The following is a 7500-nucleotide window of genomic DNA, read 5'->3' as shown; positions in this document are numbered from 1 at the left end:
CAGCCGACGCGGTCCTCGGAGCCGGGTAGACCTGACAGCCGATCCGGTCCCCGGAGCCGGGTAGACCTGACAGCCGACGCGGTCCTCGGAGCCGGGTAGACCTGACAGCCGATCCGGTCCCCGGAGCCGGGTAGACCTGACAGCCGGTCGGGTCCCCGGAGCGGGGTAGACCTGACAGCCGATACCGACCCCGGAGCCGGGTAGACCTGACAGCCGATCCGGTCCCCGGAGCGAGGTAGACCTGACAGCCGATCCGGTCCCCGGAGCCGGGTAGACCTGACAGCCGATCCGGTCCTCGGAGCCGGGTAGACCTGATAGCCGATCCGGTCCCCGGAGCCGGGTAGACCTGACAGCCGATCCGGTCCCCGGAGCGAGGTAGACCTGACAGCCGGTCGGGTCCCCGGAGCGGGGTAGACCTGACAGCCGAACCGGTCCCCGGAGCCGGGTAGACCTGACAGCCGATCCGGTCCCCGGAGCGAGGTAGACCTGACAGCCGATACCGACCCCGGAGCGAGGTAGACCTGACGGCCGCTCCGGTCCCCGGAGCCGGGTAGACCTGACAGCCGATCCGGTCCCCGGAGCCGGGTAGACCTGACAGCCGATACGGACCCCGGAGCGAGGTAGACCTGACGGCCGCTCCGGTCCCCGGAGCCGGGTAGACCTGACAGCCGATCCGCTCCCCGGAGCCGGGTAGACCTGACAGCCGATCCGCTCCCCGGGGCCGGGTAGACCTGACAGCCGATCCGGTCCCCGGAGCCGGGTAGACCTGACAGCCGATCCGGTCCCCGGAGCCGGGTAGACCTGACAGCCGACCCGGTCCCCGGGGCTAGGTAGACCTGACAGCCGATCCGGTCCCCGGAGCCGGGTAGACCTGACAGCCGATCCGGTCCCCGGGGCTAGGTAGACCTGACAGCCGGTCGGGTCCCCGGAGCCGGGTAGACCTGACAGCCGATCCGGTCCCCGGAGCCGGGTAGACCTGACAGCCGATCCGGTCTCCGGAGCCGGGTAGACCTGACAGCCTGTCCGGTCCCCGGAGCGAGGTAGACCTGACAGCCGGTCCGGTCCCCGGAGCGAGGTAGACCTGACAGCCGACCCGGACCCCGGAGCCGGGTAGACCTGACAGCCGACCCGGTCCCCGGAGCGAGGTAGACCTGACAGCCGATCCGGTCCCCGGAGCCGGGTAGACCTGACAGCCGGTCGGGTCCCCGGAGCCGGGTAGACCTGACAGCCGACCCGGTCCCCGGAGCCGGGTAGACCTGACAGCCGACCCGGACCCCGGAGCCGGGTAGACCTGACAGCCGGTCCGGTTCCCGGAGCGAAGTAGACCTGCCCGCCTATCCCCGGAGGCGGGTAGAAGTTGCAGCCGAGCCGGTCCCCGGAGCCGGGCACACCGGGCAGCCGGTGTGGGGTGGGGGTGATATTTTTGTTTTTTCTTTTCGTTCATGATTTAAGCGTCACCGGCACAGCGGCCAGCCTGACCCGGGTCCTCCCTTCCAACAAGTGCGTGCGGGCAGGTGGGGGGTGGGGGGGTGGGGGGGCGGCGGGGGGGCCGGGGGCTCATAAATAATTTTGATTTATCACCGGGTGGTGATAAATAATTTTGATCTTTTTTTTTCGTTCACGTTTTTAGCGTCACTGGCACAGCCGCCAGCCTGACCCGGATCGTCCCGGCGGGGGGGGGCGGGGGGGGGGGGGCTGTCGGGCGAGGGGGGGGTATGTGGGTGGGGGGAGGGGTTGGGGTGGGCGAAAAACTAAGTTTCAACTTTTTTTTGTTCGTGATTTAAGCGCCAGTGGCAGAGCCGCCACCCTGACCCGGATCAGGTCGGGGGCGGGGGTGGGGGTGGGGCGTGGCGGTCCGCGGCTTCGCGCCCTGCGCGGGCGCGCGAGCACACCACTGCCCGGCAAGCGGCAGCGGCGGGGAAGGGGTGCCGGTGCAGAGGCAGGCGAGAGCGGGCAGCGAGCGGGCGGGGAGCACGGCGCAGAGGTGGGCCGGGGAGAGGGCGGCAGGCACGCGGTGCCTCTTTTCGGAGTAGGTTTTGGGTCGGTAAGGTGGGGGGGGGGGGGGGGGGGGCGTTGTGTGTGCTGGGGGCGGGGGCGGGGGGGTTCAGTGGGTTCTCCAGCCGCGGCAGGGGCGGGCAGGCGCGCAGCAGAGCGAGCGAGCGAGCGGCTGAGAAAGGAAGGCGGGAGCGCCGGGGCACGGGCACGGGCACGGCCAGGGCCAGGGGCGCGGCAGGGTAGAGACTCGGCAGCCGGGGTTAGATCCCCGCTCGCCACCGGGAATCCCTTAACCCGCCCGGGCACGGAGCCGGCAGGGACTCCGCTGGGTCCTAAAGTCTCCCGCCGTCCTTGCCGGGGCGGGGTGGGGGGGGGTGGCAAACCTGCCCGAGGGCAGCGTGGGGAGGGGGCGGCCGGATTCGCAGTGAACCGGGTGGTGAATAGAGGCGGGGGAGGGGGGGGTGAAGGGGGACAGCGGGGTGTGGCGGGGGGGTGGGTGGTAATTCGGTGGCGGCAGCGGGGCTTGGGGGGAGACGCTCTGTCTGCGTCTGCGTCTGCCGCACGCGAGAGGTTCGGGCCCGTTGGAGGGGGTGGGGTGGGTGTTGTGTGCACGTGTGCGTGCGGCGGCAGACGGGGCTTTGGGGCTGGGGGAGAGGCCTGCTGGGGGGGGTGAGAGGCGAAGGGGGGAATGGGAAGGGGCGGGGGAGATGGTGCACCCGTGTGCAAGTGCCTCGGTGTGCGCGCAGTTGGGGTGGGGCAGATGTGACCCAGACGCCTGGGTGCCTTGGGGAGCACTTGTGGGGCAGCCGGGGGGCACAGCTGGGGCAGCCGTGAGGCATTTGTGGGGCAGCTGTGGTGCCAGCGGCACCCGCAGGCCTGTCTTCCCTGGGGGGAGACGGCAGGCCCACAGACCCGCTATTCCCTGGGGAGCACCTGCAGGGCAGCCGTGGGGCAGGGCTGGGGCAGTACTTGTGGGGCAGATGTGACCCAGAGGCCTGCTGTTCCTCGGGGAGCACTTGCGGGGCAGCCGTGGGGCACTGCGGGGCAGCTGTGGGGCCGGGGCACCAGCAGGCCTGTCTTCCCTTGGGGGGAGAAGGCAGGCCCGGAGTCCCACTATTCCCTGAGGAGCAGCTGCAGGGCAGCCGTGGGGCAGCGCTGGGGCAGTACTTGTGGGGCAGATGTGACCCAGAGGCCTGCGGTTCCTCAGGGAGCACTTGCGGATCAGCCGTGGGGCAGAGTTTGAGAAGCTGTGGGGCCAGAGGCACCCGCAGGCCTGCGTTCCCTGAAGCAGACTGCAGGCCCAGATGCCTGTGGCTCCTCGGGGAGCACTTGCAGGGCAGCTGTGGGGCAGCACTTGTGGGGAAGATGTGACCCAGAGGCCCGCTGTTCCTCAGGGAGCACTTGAGGGGCAGCTGTGGGGCCAGGGGCACCCGCAGGCCTGCCTTCCCTGGGGGGAGACGGCAGGCCCAGAGGCCTGCGGTTCCTCGGGGAGCGCTTGCGGGGCAGCCGTGGGGCAGCACTGGGGCAACACTTGTGGGGCAGATGTGACCCAGAGGCCCCGCTGTTCCTCGGGGAGCACTTGTGGAGCAGCTCTGGGGCCCTGCGGGGCAGCTGTGGGGCCAGGGGCACCCGCAGGCCTGCCTTCCCTGGGGGGAGACGGCAGGCCCAGAGGCCTGCGGTTCCTCGGGGAGCGCTTGCGGGGCAGCCGTGGGGCAGCACTGGGGCAGCACTTGTGGGGCAGATGTGACCCAGAGGCCCCGCTGTTCCTCGGGGAGCACTTGTGGAGCAGCTGTGGGGCCCTGCGGGGCAGCTGTGGGGGCAGGGGCACCCGCAGGCCTGCCTTCCCTGGGGGGAGACGGCAGGCCCAGAGGCCTGCGGTTCCTCGGGGAGCGCTTGCGGGGCAGCCGTGGGGCAGCACTGGGGCAGCACTTGTGGGGCAGATGTGACCCAGAGGCCCCGCTGTTCCTCGGGGAGCACTTGTGGAGCAGCTCTGGGGCCCTGCGGGGCAGCTGTGGGGCCAGGGGCACCCGCAGGCCTGCCTTCCCTGGGGGGAGACGGCAGGCCCAGAGGCCTGCGGTTCCTCGGGGAGCGCTTGCGGGGCAGCCGTGGGGCAGCACTGGGGCAGCACTTGTGGGGCAGATGTGACCCAGAGGCCCCGCTGTTCCTCGGGGAGCACTTGTGGAGCAGCTGTGGGGCCCTGCGGGGCAGCTGTGGGGCCAGGGGCACCCGCAGGCCTGCCTTCCCTGGGGGGAGACGGCAGGCCCAGAGGCCTGCGGTTCCTCGGGGAGCGCTTGCGGGGCAGCCGTGGGGCAGCACGGGGGCAGTACTTGTGGGGCAGATGTGACCCAGAAGCCTGCTGTTCCTCGGGGAGCACTTGCAAGGCTGCTGTGGGGCAGCCCTTGTTGGGCAGATGTGACCCAGAGGCCCGCTGTTCCTCAGGGAGCACTGGAGGGGCAACTGTGGGGCCAGGGGCACCCGCAGGCCTCTCTTTCCTGGGCGGAGACGGCAGGCCCAAGGCATGCTGTTCCTCGGGGAGCACTTGAGGAGCAGCCGTGGGGCACCGGTGGGGAAGCTGTGGGGCCAGAGGCACCCGCCGGCCTGAGTTCCCTGGAAGCAGACTGCAGGCCCAGATGCCTGCGGTTCCTCGGGGAGCACTCGCGGGGCAGCCGTGGGGCAGCACTTGTGGGGCAGATGTGACCCAGAAGCCTGCTGTTCCTCGGGGAGCACTTGCAAGGCTGCTGTGGGGCACTGGTGGGGAAGCTGTGGGGCCAGGGGCACCCGCAGGCCTGCCTTCCCTGGGGGGAGACGGCAGGCCCAGAGGCCTGCGGTTCCTCAGGGAGCACTCGCGGGGCAGCCGTGGGGCAGCACTGGGGCAGCACTTGTGGGGCAGATGTGACCCAGAGGCCCCGCTGTTCCTCGGGGAGCACTTGTGGAGCAGCTGTGGGGCCCTGCGGGGCAGCTGTGGGGGCAGGGGCACCCGCAGGCCTGCCTTCCCTGGGGGGAGACGGCAGGCCCAGAGGCCTGCGGTTCCTCGGGGAGCGCTTGCGGGGCAGCCGTGGGGCAGCACTGGGGCAGCACTTGTGGGGCAGATGTGACCCAGAGGCCCCGCTGTTCCTCGGGGAGCACTTGTGGAGCAGCTCTGGGGCCCTGCGGGGCAGCTGTGGGGCCAGGGGCACCCGCAGGCCTGCCTTCCCTGGGGGGAGACGGCAGGCCCAGAGGCCTGCGGTTCCTCGGGGAGCGCTTGCGGGGCAGCCGTGGGGCAGCACAGGGGCAGTACTTGTGGGGCAGATGTGACCCAGAAGCCTGCTGTTCCTCGGGGAGCACTTGCAAGGCTGCTGTGGGGCACTGGTGGGGAAGCTGTGGGGCCGGGGGCACCCGCAGGCCTGTCTTTCCTGAGGGCAGACGGCAGGCCCGAGGCATGCTGTTCCTCGGGGAGCACTTGCGGGGCAGCCGTGGGGGCAGTACTTGTGGGGCAGATGTGACCCAGAAGCCTGCTGTTCCTCGGGGAGCACTTGCAAGGCTGCTGTGGGGCACTGGTGGGGAAGCTGTGGGGCCGGGGGCACCCGCAGGCCTGTCTTCCCTGGGGGGAGACGGCAGGCCCAGAGGCCTGCGGTTCCTCGGGGAGCGCTTGCGGGGCAGCCGTGGGGCAGCACGGGGGCAGTACTTGTGGGGCAGATGTGACCCAGAAGCCTGCTGTTCCTCGGGGAGCACTTGCAAGGCTGCTGTGGGGCACTGGTGGGGAAGCTGTGGGGCCGGGGGCACCCGCAGGCCTGTCTTTCCTGAGGGCAGACGGCGGGCCCGAGGCATGCTGTTCCTCGGGGAGCACTTGCGGGGCAGCCGTGGGGCAGCGCGGGGGCAGTACTTGTGGGGCAGATGTGACCCAGAAGCCTGCTGTTCCTCGGGGAGCACTTGCAAGGCTGCTGTGGGGCACTGGTGGGGAAGCTGTGGGGCCGGGGGCACCCGCAGGCCTGTCTTCCCTGTGGGGAGACGGCGGGCCCTGAGGCCCGCCGTTCCTCGGGGAGAACTTGCGGGGCAGCCGTGGGGCAGCGCGGGTGCAGTACTTGTGGGGCAGATGTGACCCAGATGCCTGGCTGCCTTGGCGGGTAGAGGGGTCCCGGAGGCCTGTGTGGTCCTTGAGGGTCAGTCGGGTCCCTGCCTGTGGGTGAGTTGTGGGGCGGCCGTGGGGCGGCGCGGGGTGGGTGTGGGTGGGCTGGGTGTGTGCCCGTGTCTGCCACTCGTGAGGGGTCTTGGCCTGGGAGGTGGGGGGGGGGGGGCGCTCGTCTGCGTCGGCGCGTCTGTGTTGCGCGCACGTGTGCGCGAGGTGGCAGACGGGGTCTTGGGGGTGTGGAGGGGGGACTGAGGAGGGCCGGGGGGGGGGGGGGGGGGGGGGGCGGGTGTGTTTCGGGGGTGCACGGTGCACGCCCGAAAGAGATGCAAAGGATTTGTAACGCTCTCCAGAACGCCGCCTTCTCTGTTACAGCCGGCTCGCTGGGCCGCGTCCTTGCCCGGCCTGCACCTGTGCCTGTCGGGGGGGGGGGGGAGGCCCTCGGGCCGCTCTTCTGCCCGTGGCACCCGTCCTTGGGAAAGCAGCTGCTGCTGCTGCCGCCCCACCGCCGCCGCCGCCGCCGCCGCGTGGGGTGAGACCTGGGCTCCCGGGGCCCGGTTCCAGCGGCTAGGGCACGGGCCGGGGGGGCTGCCGGAAGACGAGCGGGTCACAGGCCCGGCTGAAGTCACCCGCCCTCCTTCGCACGGCGAGAAACAGAATCGAAGCCAGGTAATGGGGGGGGGCGGGGGCGGAGGAGGACTACACACCAACGGAGGAGAGGAAAAAAACAACAAAGAAAACGCCCACAAAATCAATCTCCGCTCAATCTGCCAGGTCTACCCGGCACGGCTTTGGGGCGGGGGGGGGGGGGCCGGTTTGTGGGGCTGGAGAACAGGCCGACCGGTCTACCCGGGCTGCGGAGGTTCAAAGACGAGGGGTACGAGCTCTTCCCGGCTCCGGAGTGGCCTGAAACGCGGGGGGAGGGATGGAAACGGTGGGGCGACAGCCCTCACCCTCCTGTCACACCGCAAGTGTCCCCCAGCCCAGCCCAGCCCAGCCCAGCCCAGCCCGGACGGGGAGAGCCGAGCCACGGGGAGGACGACTCCCCTCTCTCCCGGCACCGTGGGGGAGGCCTGGGAACGCTCACGGACAGCAGTCACCCCTCTGGCCGTGCACCGCCGGAGCCTCCGCCTCAGGGGCGATGTGGGCACCGCGCACCCATAAACCGCAGCGCCGGCGGTCCCTTTTGCCGCTCCGCCCCAGCCCCGCGCGCAAGGCAGCGGGAGCCCCCCTCCACAGCCTCCCGCCCACTCGCCGGCCCACCGCTTCCCTCCTCCTGCCCGAGCCGGCTCAGGCGGCGGAGGAGAGGAAAGCGCCGCCGCCGCCGCCCCCCCCACCCCGCGCCACCAGCTCCGCTTACCACGCACTGCCTGCCCGCGCTCTCCCCGGCAACCCGCCGT

Source organism: Rissa tridactyla, unplaced genomic scaffold, assembly GCF_028500815.1.
Source record: "Rissa tridactyla isolate bRisTri1 unplaced genomic scaffold, bRisTri1.patW.cur.20221130 scaffold_63, whole genome shotgun sequence".
Lineage (NCBI taxonomy): Eukaryota > Metazoa > Chordata > Aves > Charadriiformes > Laridae > Rissa > Rissa tridactyla.
This window is presented reverse-complemented; position numbering follows the sequence as displayed.